Source organism: Juglans regia, chromosome 12 (assembly GCF_001411555.2).
Source record: "Juglans regia cultivar Chandler chromosome 12, Walnut 2.0, whole genome shotgun sequence".
Lineage (NCBI taxonomy): Eukaryota > Viridiplantae > Streptophyta > Magnoliopsida > Fagales > Juglandaceae > Juglans > Juglans regia.
The window spans coordinates 7,115,923-7,135,268 of NC_049912.1; positions in this window are offsets into that span (position 1 = coordinate 7,115,923).

Consider the following 19,346-nt stretch of genomic DNA (forward strand, 5'->3'; position numbering starts at 1 on the left):
TAAAAGAGATTGATTGATATACAAAAAGGTAAAAATAAAATAAAGCAATTAAGACTCGGTTAAACCAAAGAAAGAATAAGACATCTATAAAAGGAAAGTATCTCTTCAAATCTAACAACTCTCCAACGAACCACTTCTCTACACTTCCTTCATATTGTCTCTCTCAAGATTCCTAGAGGATGACTTCTTCAATCTTTCATCAACTATATTTTCTTCATTGTATTGAGAACTATAGAAGGCCATGAGAGACCATAAAATCACCAAATATAGTAGATTTTCCCATCAAACAAAACTCATGAACGTAGATCTCTTTGTCTCTCTCTTTATTTATAATTTGTTTATTTTACTTTATGGGTGAACATTCAAGCACCATATCAACGCCCAAGCCATCATCGTGAGCTATTTGATTGTATTGTTGGGCTCGAACCATGCCTGAGAATTGCATCCACATAGGTCATACTCAATGAATACAAGTAGGCCTAAATTACTAAAAAAATCAGTAATGCATGGCAATGAATTGACATATTTCGTGTATGTCACTCTATATGCATGTTAGCCTAACATTATTAGGTGATCACATAAAATATGATGGTAACATTAATTATAATAAGAAATCACTACAAGAAAATGGGTCTATTGCGGCGATTTTTGATCTGCTGGGATTAATGTCGCCGCAATAAGTCATTATGCACGGCGATTTCTTGATCGACGCGGCTTCCAACCGGTGGGTATTATTGTCGCTCTTTTAGGCGATTTTAAGCTTATTTGCGGCGAAAATTTTAGCCGCAAATATTATTTTTGCTTTTGCAGCGACTTTAGTGATAGTTGTGGCGAATTAAAACGCCGCAAAATTCCAAAACCTCCTACTGACGCACAAGTTCGCTGCAAATCCCAGTTTAATGTCAACGGCGCCAATACCTCCACAGAAAATTAGATTTCCCCCCAAATACCTATTTCCCCCCAATTCCCGGTTTCGTTCATCCCCATTTTTGCCTACCAGTAAGTTCACACACGCCCCTGAATTTGGACCGGGCGATTCTGGAGCTGAAAATCCCGTGCCCCTCATTCCACATTTGAAGCGAACCATAGTCAGTGCCTCCCCGCGGTCCGTTTCCGAGTGATTGTTTTGGGAAGGCCAATATCGGCTGTTCGGTGTCGTCCATCAACAGGTATCTGTGATTCCCCTTAAAGAAATACATCTCCCCCTTCATCCTCGCATTTGTTGCTTATTGCAAAAATTATGCATTTTGGTGGGTACTGATTAATAGTGTGTCTAAATTCACTTCAGTCTTAATGGATTTGTTGATCTGTAGCTTATGCATTCTGGTTTCTGAGTGAACTTTTTTTTTTTTTGTTGATCTGTAGCTTATGGATTTTTATTAGCTTCGTTTGGTTTATTCATGGCCCCTTCACTGGTGCATTGCTTGTATTTGTCTCCTTCGATTGTCTTTGAGGTTCCAAACTATTATATGTAAACTTTATCTCTTGTAAACTTTATCTTACTATTTCTTGTAAATAGTTTCCCCAACTAAGATAAAATTTTATCTCTTGTAAAAATGTAAACTATTTCTCTTAGTATTTCACCATCAAGAAATTAAATGGGAGAAATATACAAGTAAACCTCTTAAATATTTTTAGAAGTAAAAATATTATCAAGTCATTGAAAAACACTTCTTTTAACTATTAAGCAAAAACAAATACTAATAGATAAGAATCCTCGATAGCACTCATTAAATAAAAACATATTCTCCTAAAAGTATCTATTAAATTCAAAAAATGCTTTTAGGATTGATAAAAAGAAACCCTATATATATATATATATATATATATATATATATATATTTTCTCCCATCTAATCTCCAACAATATTTATAGCACTCATTTCATGGAAAGGTCAAAGGTCACCATAGACCCGGTGTTATCAAACAAGTGAGGAGTAATATGAAAAGATGTACTGGCCTAGAAATCTCGGCCAACGTACTTTCTTTGCTTGGGATCAAGCGCAAGCTGGGCAACTGCCCAAATTATGTCAGTTATATAAATATGTTACTGTATATATATATATATATATAGGAAAAAGTTTTGCATCTGCCTACACCGGCACACACTCAATGCATTGAGTGTAAAAAAAAAAAAAATATATGTGAAGTGTGTGCCGGGTGTAGGCAGATGCATAGCAAACCCCATATATATAACATATCATATATGAGGGTTTTATATATCTGGTTCTTGATTGCATGCACAGCAGCAGTTAGCTCAGCCGACACCACCCATCAGAGACCAATAAAGATGGCACCCATGACTTTCAATTCTTTATAATGTTCATTATTATTTAGCCATAAAAATGCAGTTATTAGCCACACATTCATTATATAGAAGAGCATAAAGTTCAATACCTCCCCCCTACCCTAGAAATCTATCGCTCTAATTGCATCTTGTGTGAGTTTCAATTTGGAATCATTTGATCTAAGGGTTTAGTAGAAAAAGGATCTAGGGAACACCAAAAATGCTCATCAAAGTATTGATATTCTAAGGCCTCTACACCACACACTGCTTACATGGATTTGGAAATTTAAATTTTATAAATCAAATCTTACCATTTAAGTGAAGTGAATGGTGTGCTTTACATACCGACTTGAAAATAGAATAATTCAAGTAAAAACCATTATTTACTAAAATGGCAAGATGAGAAAAAGCAATCTCCACGATTTATTTGCCTACCCATATATGGATACCAAATTAAAGTAAAGAATATCCGAACAAATCTATATGAGCCCATCATAACCTTAGAAAGATTTAGAAGATCTTCTCTGCCAAAATTTCCTCCTCCTCTTTTCCTTTCTCTAGCTTTCTATGTTTTTCATGTGAGTTATTAAGCATCTCATTAATGCACAGGAACAATGAAGTATATTAATCAACTCTAGACGGAATATTTTGTGCCATGTGTTTGGATTTGCTCTGATATATATATATATATATATATATATATATATGAGACCCTAAAACCTTAGTAAGTATGATTGGTTACCAGCTGAATATAAATTATGATCAATTTTGTAAGGGATTTTTGTCCAATATTATTGTCCTGAGACAAAAGTCACGACACTACATTTGGTCAGCATCTGATTATCAGTAATTGCATTAGATGCAGTTTTTTAGTTAGAATTTTTTTGAATTATGAGATCTTGAATCTTTTTTATCCCTTTTTTCTGGGTTTTTCTCTGTCTCTGTTTATATAATGGCATATGAGTTTTAATTAAGCTGTCAATTTGAAAGGAAATTTCCCTGATTTATAGGCATGAGCAACATTATTTAATCTATCAATATGATCTTAACTTGTTAATTTCCATATATACATGTACGTCTTACCATGCATGCATGTGACCTATTCACAAGGAAAAGTAATTATATATATTGTGTATTAATTCAAGAATATGACTGATAGATGTGTACTCCGACATAAAGGCACATATATTAATTTAGCTACCTTATATATATTATATGACACGTTAAGATAGGTACTTGAGCATGATGCAGTACTAGTGTTCTTACTCCAAAGCTACTTATTAATAGTTAATCATTCACAATACCTCCCCCCTCATACAATAAAGAGCTCAAGCTAGCAGTGCGACATAACCCGATCTGATTTTCGTATAAGTTTATGATAAGATAAATTATTTTTCTGGTTTCATCTCAAATTAATTTGTAGGTTTTGGGTGGAAAATGATTCAATAAAGCTAGGGATTAATGGTACGTAGGAAAAGGAGGTGGGGGTTCAAGTCTTAATCGTTCTGTTCTTTAATTTTGTCCTCCTAATTAAATATAACTCAATAATAATTAGTTAAATGGATATTTTTTTTCGAAGTTCTCTTAAAATATATATACATAGGCATAGAATCATCAAAAACTTTGGACAACACTACTAAAATAGTCGATATTAAGGATGTAAATAAAGCACATTTATACTTTAATCACATTAAACGTCTGAACATGGAGAAGTTCATCGATCCATTATAAAAATGAATTATGGGTCGAATGTCAATACTAGTACATACTAGATGCCTATGATGATCAAGCCCAATAATATTAATTGGGCTTATATATAGATCATTGATATTGATGATCATGTGGGTGATCTCATCATGATCATGTTCCTTGCTTTCATGTTAGATAGAACACTTCCCAATAAGGGCAATATTCAGTTGATGAGGTCGGTAAAACAGTTTGAATTAATGAAGTCTGATCAAGTGATAATCAGTCACTTCATGATAATTTTTTAGATATTCTTCATAGTATGCAATAAATTTGTTCGTGGTTGAGGGAAAATTAATCGATTGCTGAAAATTTTTCATACTTCATAAGTCACATCTATGTTTGATTAACCATGAAAGTTTATAGCTGTTTTTTCCTTTAATATATAGAGGATTATTCTTTTGAATTTTTCGAGTACTTCAATGACAAGTATATGTTACTGATAGTTGATGACCTGCCTTTAAAGTACGCGAATAAATCTCAGCAGGCTTGGGTGCCTTCTTTTTGTATTAATCAACACTTATAACTGTCTTCCATCAAAATGACAATTAAATTGGATGGGAAGGGGGATGATTGCGGGGTTTGGCATGGGATCATATTTATCATGTTTTTGTCACTTAATATTCCAATTTGATTAATTTACATCGTAACAACTTGTAACTAACAACATGGATTGAGTTTGATTGCGTTATCTTTCTAGGTCCTGAATATTAATCTTGGAGGTTATATATATGTATCTATCAACTTATGCCATGTTGAGTTTGATGCATATCTACTAGTTCATGATGATCATGTTAGGTTACAAGACTGTTAAACATATTATGGGTTTGATATTTGTGTCATATCATAAATTAATATTATGTATTGATGTAAAAAGTCTGAATTCCACATTCATGATCACTTCCTCGTGCTAAATCCAGCGGTGATTTTTAGTACCTCATAAATCCCTCTTTACACTTTCTTATCCCATATGTATATAGAACATCGTAATAACCTATCATATCATCTTTCACCGAGACGAATAGCAGAATTTGACGAGTCTTTTTTTTATTTAGATGGAAAAAAGCTGGATGAATTTGGGTGATAGACTTATATCACCTGCATATGCTGAAGGGGTTAAAAATTTCCTCACAATGGCACAAAACCATTGTGAGGGAAGTGATCGCATTCGGTGTCCCTACCATATATGCTGTAATAACCACTTCTTGCCTATATTTGAGGTGGAGTCTCACTTGTTCATAAAAGGGATCAATCCAAATTACACTCAGTGGATATTTCATGGGGAGGAGGAAACACTCCCCATCATTGACAACGACACCAATCCCAGGGTTGGAGTTGAAGACAAGTACATTGATGACATGGACCGTATGTTAGATGACATCTGGGCAAGCACATTCAGAGATGCACCTGAAGACAACACTACATCGCCAACTCAGCCATCAATACCACATCCCTCCCCAACCTCAACTTTTGACCAACTATTAGAGGATGCTCGAAGTCCTCTTTTCGACAGCTGCACTAAATTCTCAAAGCTCTCATTCGTTGTGAAGTTGTTACATATTAAAATGCTTGGTGGGTGGTCAATCAAGTCTTTCGATATGCTCATAAGCCTTCTGCGGTCTGCCTTTCCTGATGCTAAAATTGCCTAGTTCATATGAGGAGGCAAGGTCATTGGAGCGAGGGTTGGATTTCAAGTACCACAAAATACACGCATGCCCAAACGATTGCATTTTATTCTGGAAGGAATATGCTGATCTTTATGAGTGCCCTATATGTAAGGCTTCGCGTTGGATGCCAAATACACATGGGTCACGAGTGATCCCACAAAAAGTGCTTCGGCATTTTCCTTTGAAGCCAAGATTGCAACGTCTCTTTGTGACAGACAAGATAGCATGTGATATGAGATAGCATAAAGAGCAGCAGGTACCCGATGAGACTAGTATGAGACATCCTACTGACTCTCAGTCCTGGAAGACATTTGATCAAGCCCATTGTTGGTTTGCTAGGGATGCTCGCAGTGTTAGGCTCGGTCTGGCAAGCAACGGCTTCAATCCCTTCAACAACCTAGCAAAACCGTATAGCATTTGGCCAGTGATTCTTGTCCCGTATAACTTGTCACCGTGGTTATGCATGAAAGACCAGTTCTTCATGACATCACTCATTATCCCTAGCCCAAAATCACCAGGGAATGACATTGATGTGTATTTGCACCCGTTAATTGATGAGTTGCTTGAACTCTGGGAACATGGGGTACCTACATATGATGCTTCCACAAATGAAATGTTCATGTTGCATGCTGCCTTATTGTGGACAATTAATGCTTTCCCTGCATATGGAAATCTTTCTGGGTGGTCAACAAAAGGGAAATTGGCATGTCCCTCTTGCAATGCAAGCACAGATTCTATTTGGTTGAAGTATGGTAGAAAACAGTGTTATATGGGACATCGACGTCTCTTACCGGCAGGTCACATTTGGAGGACGGGGAAATGGTTGTTCAACGGTAAAGAAGATCATCGCATGCCACCAAATTGGGTTGAAGCAGCGGGTCTCTTAACTCAACTACAAATGCTTGGAGATGTCCAATTTGGAAAATCTTGTAGGAAGAGAAAACGCCCTGCAAAACAGTTGAACTGGACAAAAAAAAGCATATTCTTCAAACTACCTTATTGGGCAATGTTACGGCTTCAACATAATCTAGATGTTATGCATATTGAGAAGAACATTTCTGATAGCATATTGGGCACTTTAATGGACATTCCTGACAAAACAAAAGATAATATAAATTCTCGGCGTGACCTGGAGAACTTGGGCTTCAGAAAAGAATTGCATCTTAAGTCTGAAGGTGGACGTGTTACAATGCCATGTGCATTGTACACATTACATGGAGATGAAAGGAATAAATTCTGTGAGTGGCTCGCTGGGGTTAAATTTCCAGATGGGTTTGCCTCCAATGTCACACATTGTGTATTTGTACGTGATTGCAAAATCACTGGCCTCAAAAGCCATGACCATCATGTTTTCTTGCAACGATTGCTTCCTATTGTTGTTGGGGGGCTCTTAAGGAGTGATATTCCATTGGCATTGACTGAACTTAGCAGTTTCTTCAAAGAGTTGTGTGCCCAAAACCTGGATGTGAATCGCTTATCCCAGCTTCAACTTGATATCGTCACCATTCTATGCAAATTAGAGATGATATTTCCTCCTTCTTTTTTCGATATTATGGTCCACCTAGCTGTCCATTTACCGGGTGAGGCCATACTCGGGGGTCCAGTTCAATATCGGTGGATGTATCCGTTCAAAAGGTATCTTGGCAAATTCAAGCGGTATGTTAAAAATAAAGTCCGTCCAGAAGGTTCAATAGCGGAAGCCTACATTCACATCGAGTCTTTGACATTTTGCTCCATGTATCTCCAAGATGTTGGAACGAAGTTTAATCGAGCGGACCGCAACATTGATGGTGGAGAAGAGGATACTATAGATGGTTTCAAAGTTTTCAACCAAAGACTTCGTCCATTGGGTATAGCCCGTAATGTGCAATTACAAGATAGACTCCGCACCTCAGCCATATGGTACGTGCATAACAACTATATCGAGATTGGACCTTATCTCGAGTAAGCAATCATGACTTCCTTTGTGCTTTTTCGAAACGACCTACTACTATCTCGTAGAGTTTACGTAACTAACTAATATTGATTAACCGATTGTGTTCTCCAAATGCAGGGAGCACTATGACAAATGTAGGTTGTCAAACCCAAATTCTGTCGATCGCACGCATCAAACTGAGTTTCCAACTTGGTTCAAGCAACGTGTAAGTTAGCAATTGGGGTATATTCTATCTACTTATAATTTACCCAACCTTGCTTTTGAGTATGTACTTGAAAGTATAAGTTCAAAATTTTTGGGTCACTATTTGTGTAGGTTCAAGACCAACGTACGGGAAACCCACCACGGGTGTCCGCTGATTTGTATGCGTTAGCTTGTGGTCCTGACCCTTGGGTTGCATCATATGCTGCCTGCATTATAAATGGTAAACGATTCCATACGAAGCAGCTTGAACTTCGCCGGCGATCACAAAATTCAGGAGTGTTGGTAACTGGTGACGAAGATACTAATAATTTAGACTTTTATGGTGTTCTTAATAATGTTGTGGAGTTACACTACATGGGAGGTCGTCGAGTGTACTTGTTCAGTTGTGATTGGTTTGATGTTGGTGATAAGAAGCGTGGGGTATGAGTAGACGATCATATAACTAGTGTCAACATGGACAGAACTTGGTATAAGAACGAACCATTTGTGTTGGCATGCCAGGCTTCCCAGTGTTTTTACATTAGAGATATAAGGTCGAAGGAGAACTGGTATGTTGTGCAGAAGTATAATAATAGGAATGTGTATGACATTCCACCAGTGCCAAGGGTTCTGGACGATATTGATGGCCAATCAAGTGAGGATGATGTATATCAAGAAAATGAGCCATCATTTGATTATCCACTTTTACATTGTGATGCATATCCAGTATCAACTCCACTTAGCAGGACTGATATAGAACCTATCCACATTGATGCACGAGGCCATATGGCAGTTGGTGGTGAATGCATCAATTCAACAGACTTTATTGATGATGGAATGGTTCCATCTGGTTCCGGAGATGGTTATGGTGATTGGGAATATTCAGATGAAGAAGACCTATCCATCGATGAAGAATTGGAGTCAGAATAGGCATCTGCCAACCATTGGAAACCAGGTGAACACCGCATCAGTTGAAAGAGGTAGCCTTTATGGATTGGATCGCATGCTGGGTTGCAAACTGCACTTTATTATAAATTCATCTAATTTTTTCATTGGTTTTTTTCATGGACCCTGAAATAGTAGTATTAATGAGGGTACACAAACAAATATATATAGTTTCACAATATTTATTTTAATGCATTATCTTATTGCATGGTTGCCGTGGTTATGTTTCCTCTAAATAGCTTCATGTAATTAACGTTTGCTATTGTTGAATCTCAGGTGGACGGAAATAGGAGACTTTTGGTTAGAGTGTTCAAGGCAAAATCCATTGCAATCTAATCTCAATCTATGGAGTTAATGAGAAGCATAAACGGCCCAGGTAGATCATTGCCCAGTGTACGAGGAACCTGTCCCAGGAAATTTGTGCCGTACAGATGTAGTGCACGCAGGCCACGTGGAGTTCACATTGGAGACGCTAGTTCAGATGATGAAACGCAACCTCCAAGCCATCCATTGGAGACTCCTTGTGCGAACCCATGTCTGGAGACAGAGGCAAATAGAGAACCCTCCCCGAGGGAACAACCAGATCCTCTTCAGAGTAATCAGATCGGTATAGTTGACAATGATATACGAGGTGAATTTAATGGGCTATATCATTGTTGTGTAAGATTGCTTTAAATAAATGAGACCCCTAACGCAACCTTATTGTGATTATGTCATACAGGTGAGGATGTCTTGTCTGTGCCTGTATCCAACCAGGCACATACGAGACATGGTCGCGGGCCGGCGAAGTGTACTGAATTTGAAAAATTATGTAAGCATGGAAAAGTGTTGTTGAAGATAAATAGTGGAGAAACAGCACCATGTTGCGAGAATGCAAACATGTTTACAACACGTTTAAGCTGGATCATTAAACATCACTGCAACATGAGCTACCCAAGATGGAGTGATGTACCCCAAGAGCATAAGGATGAATTAATCGATCGTGTTCGGGTAAGACTTTTATACTTTGATGTTGATCATTAAAAATTTATACCATATATAATTCACAAGTGATCACCCTAAATTTTAATGGGCTATGCAGGGTGATTTTGAATTGGATTGGGACTTAGAGAACCATTAATTGGCTGTGACTAAATAGCTTCATAAGCACTTTAATGCCTTCCACCACCAATTGCACCAGATATATATGTCATATGGCAGCCATGATGAGGCATTGGCGACTGGGACTAGTTTGGTCACCCCCTAGTATGGTTTAAGCTCTGTGAACGATGGGGTAGCGAGGCCTTCCAGGTATGCATTCTGCGTGTTCAATCATTAAACCCAGACTTTGGATGGGATATTTATTACTCTATGTACTTTTGCTTAAAATGATGGTTTTCAATGACAGAAAATAGCAAGTAAAAATCAAGACAATAGAAGGATGCTGAAAATTAACCACACAACTGGTCACAAATCCTTTGTGAGGATGCTAGAACAAAAGGTATAAGGTTTGAAAGCTCATGTCATGGCAACCACACACTAACATAATGTTAAATTTAGGACGTAGATTTTCGCGAAAGGGGTATGCTATATCCCCATGCTTTCTCTCATATATGATCAATAACTTTTGTTTAGCATTTGTTTGGATAGTCATTTAGTAGTGATTAACCTATCCATGCCATATGTAATATATTATCTTATTGAATATGTTACATGCACACGTACCACACACATGTAGCATGCTGAAAATGCAAATTTGGTGGACTTCTACAAGGAAACCCACTGGTCCAAGTAGAACGATAAATTTGTGACACCTGCTACCGAAGACATTTATGTGAGTATATTATAGCATAAATTTTGTATGTTAAATGCAATGATGGTTACATATGTATCAGATTGAATCTTAAAAGTGCATTATTAGGACATATAAGTTCATAATCGGTTCATTATGTCATATTGCAGACGGATATGGTAGGAAAGCTGGATAATCTAGAACCAGATAAACGAACTGACGAAGCAGTAGTGAGTGTCTTCAGAGAGGTACTTGGGCATCGACCGGGTTATGCAAGAGGACTGGGAGAGATGGTGATTCCCGAGTCTACAAGAAAACACTCCTTGGCACGAGAGAAAGAGTATATAGCTTTGATTGAAAAACATAAGAAAGAGGCTGAAGCTTCCAAGAGTGAGATGGAGTCAATGAAGGCAAACATGGAGGTTATGATGGAGAAACAAAATGAAACCGATCGTATGTTGAGGGCCATCTTAGCTGCGAACCCGTCCCTCAGTGAGTCTCTTCGAGAGACTCAGTGAGGATATTTTTTGTGGAAAAATATGGGAATTTTTTTTGTGGTATTTTGTAGTGTATTTTTGGCCTAAGATGGTGGATTGACAAGATATATATAGAATATATATCTAATGGGAGGTTATATGTATATGTTTTGTGGGAGCAAGCTGGGTTGTGAAAGCAGATGTATTGGCCCAAGATATATCCTTAAATAGGTATGATAATATGTACCAAAAATTATGAGATGATGTTAGGCCTCATACTTACATGAGTCAAACATGTAAGTATCTACGCTTTAATGCCTTCACTATACATATCGATTGGGTGTAGTGGCATGCTTAACAACATTTGGTTGCGTGTTGTACAGGCTAATTCATACCATATTGGATGTACATGGTATCTCATGGGTGGGGTCGTCTTACGCCAGAGCCTAAGACGTGTCCTGAGATTTTGTAATCTTCTTCCTCGTGCATGTTATGTTCTGATGGTACGTGGTAGCACATTTTGTCTGATGCCTGACCAGACAAAATCATCTTGCCCAAATTCACGGGAGGCTGAACAAGCAGGTGATGTCTTCATTCCCCTATGCGATTTACATCTACTATGCACTTCTATACAAATGATATGAATTTCATGTAAATTTTATACATTATATACGAGTACATAAGCTTGTGCTTCTGCTCAAGTATAGATAGGCCTACTTTACGTACACAAATAAGTTATGGGTACTATAGGTGAGGATAGTAGTATGAACGGTATGTTTGGTTCCTGTTCTTGTTAGCATTTGTTCCTTCAAGAGAACCTATAATGTTTCTTCACTAACTCCATAAATGTCATTTCCTGCATAATCCTTTTGCATACTGCTTTATCTAGAAAAAAGTTGGGAATATTAATCGAGTTAATCGAGTTTCTATCATGCTGCTATCTCTCTGTTTAATGTCGTATTGTTCTTAATCTATGTTCCTCTTATTAATACAAAGATAATTTTGGTTGTTAGCCTTGTTCTTGGATAATCTGGACTATGAAAGCATTGATTTAATGATGACCTTTGAGAAGTGGATTATCACGGTCTAGTGGCATTGGTACTAAGTGCCATAAGCTTGTGTTTGGCTTCTTGGAAGCAGAATTTATGCAAGTTCATGATGTTTAATTGAAAAGTTAAAATATTTCGCATGCCATGTGATGGTATAAATTGCCAATGTAATATACAAATTATCTTGCATGTATATCTGGATGAATTTGGCTGCTAAAGCTTTATAAATTCAGGAATGTGGCTTAATTTGGATTGATGCTGTATGAGATAATGAAGCATACTAATTTGGACAGATTATAACTTATATTGGAACATGTTAGGTATGTAATGTATACATGTGATGTTATATGTAACTGTTAGTTAGCCAGTTATACATGTATGTTTGTTCAATGGAAGGTCTTGAATTATGATAATGTAATATATAATATGATAAGGTTTTGTGGGTACTATACAATAAAGAATATGTATTGTACAGTATTTTTGGGCCCAGGTAGCTAACTTGAATGAATGGATGAAGGGCTTTTTACATTGATTTTGAATTAAAATGTGTAGCTTGGATTAATGTTTTAAATTATAAATTGGTTAATGGATGGAATAACTAATTTGTTGGATCTTTGTTTTGTCAATATAAAGTGAAGCACATAAACTGGGGTAGGACTGAAACAACAATAAATCGCTGCAAGCTCTTTTTGTCAATATAGGTGAATCCCATGTTACTGCACGTGGAGGGTTTTCAATTTTCATATAATGTACCAGAGGAGCGCGCAAATCTAATGCAACATATCAAAACCGGGAGTTGTCAAGGAAAGGTGGTGGGGTGATGAGGAATTTGAAAGTATAAGTTTGCTCTAGCTGAAGGGTAAGGCATGGCATGAGCTCATACGAAGTTGGCTAGATCCACTCTTGAAAGGTAAGCCAGTTCGGTTGATTGATCATCAGTTTTGTTGTTTATAAGTTAGTGCATATCTAAAAATAGATTCAATATTTGTAACATCCAATATTTTAGTTATAAATTAGGCATATGTTTATGCTAATAATTAATTGATGTAGGAGTCAATGATGTGGCAGACACGTATTGACATCAGTGCTGATCTTTTAAGTTCACGTAGCAGCAGGCTTCACATTCAAGAACCCCCTAGTATGATTTTTCAACCCAATGTATATAAGCTTGTTAATCAACTGGTATGCAAAACAAATTTTTTATGTTGTTACAAGTTTACTAGGGGTTAACTAAGTTTAAAGTAAAGAAATGAATAGCAGTATATAACTAAGTTTAGGCTAAGCAAGGGTAAGGTTGGCTGATCATGAAGTTCATGTGTACTTCAATGGAGGGGATTCTTTCATTTGCCTTTTGAGTTGTTTTGGACCATATTAATATATAATTTGGTCCTGTTTGACATTAAAAATAAAAATAATAATAATAATAATGCAGTTTTCATGAACAATTGTATGCAAGTCTGAAATCATCTTCCTTAGCATGCATGTGGTATATGCAAATATAATGTACCACATGATCTAATACAGATCATAATCATCTTGAATACCTATATATACTTTCATTTTAATACATTTTTTAATTAGATTAACAATATATATTACTATTAGGTAGCTAGCTAGCTAAAAAAAGGTTTTAGATAATTTCTGCTATTTGTTCGTGTGAGTTTTATGCCAAAAAAAATTATAACATGTAGAAGGCAGTGTATGTACTCCACTGCATTAGTGCTATTAATTGCACCATTATTTGTTCACATACACCATTTGTTTTCATATTAAAGGCTTGATTTCAGACTTGGGTGCCTTCTTTTGCGCAGCTCATGTAGAAGGCAGTAGATGGAATACTTGATAACCCTGTTCCAGACAGCTGGATTGATCTTTGCCGCTCAATCACCAAGTCATCGCAAATCATCAACCATCGATGTGCGAAGTTGCGGATGAACTCCACCCAACATTATTTGTTTATACTTGTATCACCTGGATTGTGGATGTTTGATCTGTACTTTAAAGCTTGTAAGAGACATTAGCTGCTCCCATTTGTAAGACTTTATTGCCTTCCATTAATGCACCATATGCCAATTTATAGTAACCTTAAAGGGTCTGATGTACTAATCATGTATTGGATGAAAACTTGAATTTTCATATATTAATATATGCTATTATGGATTAATGTACAATTTGGTAATATTGTGAATGAGTTTGAGCAGGAAATTAGGTACCCAAAAAAAAATTGTGCATTCTGTACGTGTAATGAAAACTGCAGTTTCAAAATTCCATTTGCGGCGATTTTCAATTCGCCGAGAAAATACTTAGAGTTCTGTTTTGTTATTTGCAGCGAATATATATAGACGCTAAAGCGCCGAGACCTTATTTGGCGATTTCTTGTTCGCCGCTAAAAAGATGCCTCAGTTGTTAATACTTATCTGCCGCGAATATACTTGGACGCTAAAACTAAAAATATGATCAATTTTTTTGCGGCACCTTAAACTCGCCGCTAAAGATCCTTTGCAGCCAAAAATATCGCCGCAAATAAGTACTAAGACTCGTGATAATATTTGCGACGATTTATATCGTCATAAATAACATTATTTGCAGCATTTGTAAAAATCGCTGTAAGAAATAATGCATTATTTTCGGCAATTTTAGTGTATTAGCAACGATTTTAAGTGCTGCAAATAATTTTTCGCAGCGATACTTGACCGAAATTCCAACGTTATTTGCGGCGTAATTAATAATATTAGCAGCGAAAGAAATCGCTGCAAATAAAAATTTTTGACGACGAATTTTGTGTTTCGCTGGCTAATATTTTAAAAGGCTCTACATTTGCGATGAAATGCCGGCGCAACATAAATCGATGCGAATAATTGGGGTTATTTGCGGTGAATTGAAGCGCCGGAAAAAACCCTGTTTCTTGTAGTGAATCCATTATCTCCCGTGGAAATATTGAAAATATCTAACTTAATTAGGCAAATTAATGGGATTGATGATTGTGACCCGAGTCCTCTTATCGTTTGATCATTCGTTTCATATCCTATATAAGGATTGTCGTCTTTATCTTATGAATCGTTTTCCCAAAGCATCAAACTGCTGAATTCATGTCAAGTCTATATTCTCATGAACTTGAATCATTTGCTGAAGGCTTTATAAATTATTCTCGATGGAGAGATGCTGATTAATTTACAAGGAGAAATCAATGGAGAAATCGATACATATTAAATATATGTATTAAATATCTGAGAAAAAATATATGAAGAATTATAAAAAATATCCATTATTTTTATTCCAATTCATCTACATTAATTAATTACGAAATTCTGAAACCAGAAATTAATTTTTCTCCTCCAAACTACACCCTAAAATTTTAACTTAGCCCCTTCCTTGAGTAATTAGGCGATTTTAAATTTAATAATTTAAAAAGTGCAAAAAATTAAAAAAAAAATTAAAAAAACAGATAGTAAAAAAAAAAAAAAAAACTGAAACTAATGAAGGAAAAATAAAAAATAAAAAACTTCTGGACAAACTAAGTTTTATTTTTTGAAAACCCAAAAATATATGTAAACAATAAAATTTGAAATACATTTATATAAGTTTTTATTTTTCGAAATTCTTTTATTTCTTTTCTGCTGATCAAAGCTCACAGACTTATTTAATGGAAGGGTTGTAAACGACACAGATAATTAAATTTAGGAGTCGTTTGAATTTAAAAATGAATTAAGATGGATTGAAATGATTTTTAAATAGTAAAATAAAAATTAAATTATTTATTATATTTTATATAAAAATTTAAAAAATTATAATAATAAAATAAGAAGAATTGAGATAAATTTTAAATATAAAATGACCGAGAGCAAATTGTACCAAAGTTACGTTGATCAGGGCCAAACCGACGGTACTAGATGATAGTTTTGAGGGGTCAAACTGTAAATATCAACACTTATTTATTATTATTATTATTAGTGAATTTTTCTTTTCAAGTACCCTTTCAAAATGGATTAACGAAAAACATATTATATAGTATAAAAATCTACTCAACCTCTTACTATTCATACAACCTCCACACTCCACATTATTTTTAATTTTTATTATTTTTTTCTTTTATTAAATATTTATTATATAAATAATGAATAAATAATTTAAAAAAAATAAACTCAAAAAAAAATTTTAAAAAAATATTAAAAATTTAAAAAATTTAAAAAAGTGTGAAGTGTGGAATATGATGGAGGTTGTATAGCAAAACTCTATATAGTATCAAACCTTGTACATGCCACTTTTTCGAAACTAAACATGTCAATTGTAAGGGGTTCAACGCTGACTAAATCGGCCAATGGCATGTCATGTCAGAATTGGGATCAACGCTTGACCCCTAATTCAATAATGTGGCAGTATCATACTCCACGTCAGCGCATAAATGGTTATTAGCCCTTCTTATTGTTTTATCGAAAATATTTTAATCATAAAATAATTAGAAAAAATCTGCTTTGCCGCCTTAAGTCGTCCGCTCTATTTGACTGTAGGTCAGATTTTTTTTATTTTTTTATTTAATAATTAAAAAAATAATTTTAAGTGTATTGATATTTTTTTTATTTTTTAAAAATATTTAAATATATTAAAAAAATATAAAAAAAAAATCACTGAGAGTAGGAGTGGAGCGGTATAGTAGCCTCACTCAAAGAATTATAGATAAATAATTTTATAAATTGATGTAATTTAATATAGTTTGTCAGATTATAAAATTATTTTTATTATAAAATAGATCTAACATATCAAATGTAGCCACATTAATTTGTGAGATTATTTTGTATAATTATTTTGTGAATATATCAATACTCTTTTTCAATAGCACTACTGAAATTAAATATTGGAATCCTATAAATAAAATTATTTTTTATTATTGTTAAACTAATCGAGTTCATGTTTTACTTATCATCTATACAACACATATTTATTATAAAAAAATAAAAAAGAATTAAAATAAATAAAATATATAATATATAAAAGTAATAAGTATAATTATTCTATAAATAAACATTAATCTTGTGTGCAAGATTGCAATAATTTTGTCAAAACACTTGGGGAAGCAAACGGCCGGCTGGGAAATAATAATTAATGGGAGCTGCTGCTCTGCTCCCCAGAGTGACCGTTAGTGTAAAAAAAATAAAATTAATATTAAAAAAGAGTAATATTGTATAAAATTGTAGAACGTATAAGTGTTATGTAATTATTTTAAAAAAAAAATTATTATTAAAATATTAATTTTTTTTATGTGAATCTCGTATTTATTTATTTTTTTAAGGGATTATACGATATTTATATATTTATTATTATAATTATTATTTTTTTTAAAAAAAAATTATATTGATGACAAAATGATCATTGTCCATAATTAATTATGTGTATAATAGAGTAATGTTACATACAATCGTAAAATGTGTAAATATCATACAGTCGTTTTGAAAAATAATATGATTCACTCATAAAAAATTAATTTTTTTTTATATAAATCTTATATTTATTTATTTTTTTTAAAACGATTATACGAGATATGCACATTTACGACTGCAAATATTATTTCTCGCATATAATATGGGTGCGCATGCACGTATATATATGCATGCTTGGCTCACAGGGTACAACTTTCAAATGGTTGGCCTTTTCGGTTGCTTCAATCAATCAAAGCGGGACCATGCTGTGACCACGTGATTTTATTGCCGTCCATATATATATTATTTCTATATATATAATCTGTTCTGTCCTTGTAGGCAATAAATATTCTCATCTACCAGTTTCTGAACAGAAGCTGGTCACGAGCTCATCTAACTTCTTGCACGTAAATTTTAAGGTTTATTAATTCTTTTTAATTTATTTTAATTTATTATTATAATTTTTTAAAATTTTAATATAAAATATAATAAATAATTTAATTTTTTTAAATTTTAAAATAATAATAATATTAAAAAATAATATTTTAATAATATTTTATCATCTTAATTTAACTCAACTCACTTTAATATCCAAACACTACCTTATTAATTTGGCATAAAAAAAACCACAATCATTTCTTTCCTAAAACCATAAATATATATATATATGTATGTATGCATGCATGTATTTATATATGTATGTATGTATATTCTTCACGTTATCTCAGATTTTTTATATTTTGGGTTGGAAGATTTTTATATTTTCCAATAAATTATTACGTACCCCAATTTAATCATCACTTTCTTTTAGTGTAATTCAAACCCTAATTAAAAGTTTCGACTTTCGACATCAATATCATCAATTAATGAAGTAATTAGTCGATCGTGTCTCTATATATACTACTCTTTCTCATGTTTATTTTTTTTTTTCTTTAAAGCTTTAATAAAATTTAGTAACTTAATTAAATATATAATTTATTTTAGTTTTAAATAAAAAGTACTAACGATTTATTAGATGTATTATTCTTCATTTGACATAGTGGATTAATCATATATGCGGCTTCATGAAAGCAAGGCTTTTGCTTAAAAAGTTTTATATATATATATATATATATATATAAATATATATTTATGCTTTTATATATGTTATAGGGGTGAAAAACCGAAACCGACCGAAATTGTTATTTTAGGGAAGAAAACCGGCCAAAAACTGATTGTGTAAAAGGTAAAACCGGCCGATTCAAGATCAGTTTGGTGGTTTGTTAGCAACATCCATTGACTCTGAAGCTTGAATTACTGAACTGGATTGGCATAAAAATCTAAAATAGATGACTTTATCAATCAAGACAATAACAAGTTTGGAATAACATAACTTATCAATAGTAAACTACTAAACAACATAATCAAGAAAATAAAAATAACATTAGAAAAAAAAAATTTTGAAGTGAAAAGGCCAATGGGTCTGTGGATGTGGGATGCATCGTTTGCTGGAGGGACGTGGACGTCGTGGAGGCTGGGTGGCTATCAAAACCGCTACCAATGCCATTGGAGAGTGGATAGGAGACTGGAGTGGAGGGCTGCGGAAGTTGGAGAGGATGAAATGAGGGGGAGGACTGAGGGCTCAAATAAGAAGAGAAGAAAAGGGCATGATGTTTGGAATAAGCCCTAGAAAGAAATGGCGCCGTTTGGCTCGCCGTTATCCTTTAATTTGAGGTTTATTTTAGGGTTTTGTTCAAAATACTCCCCACATCCCAATCCCTATTTTAGGGAAAAAGTTTAGGGAATGAACAGTGGTTCCCCAAATATAGGGAATCACTATTCATTCCCTAAACTATTTTTTATCAATATTTTATTCTAATACATAAAATAAATT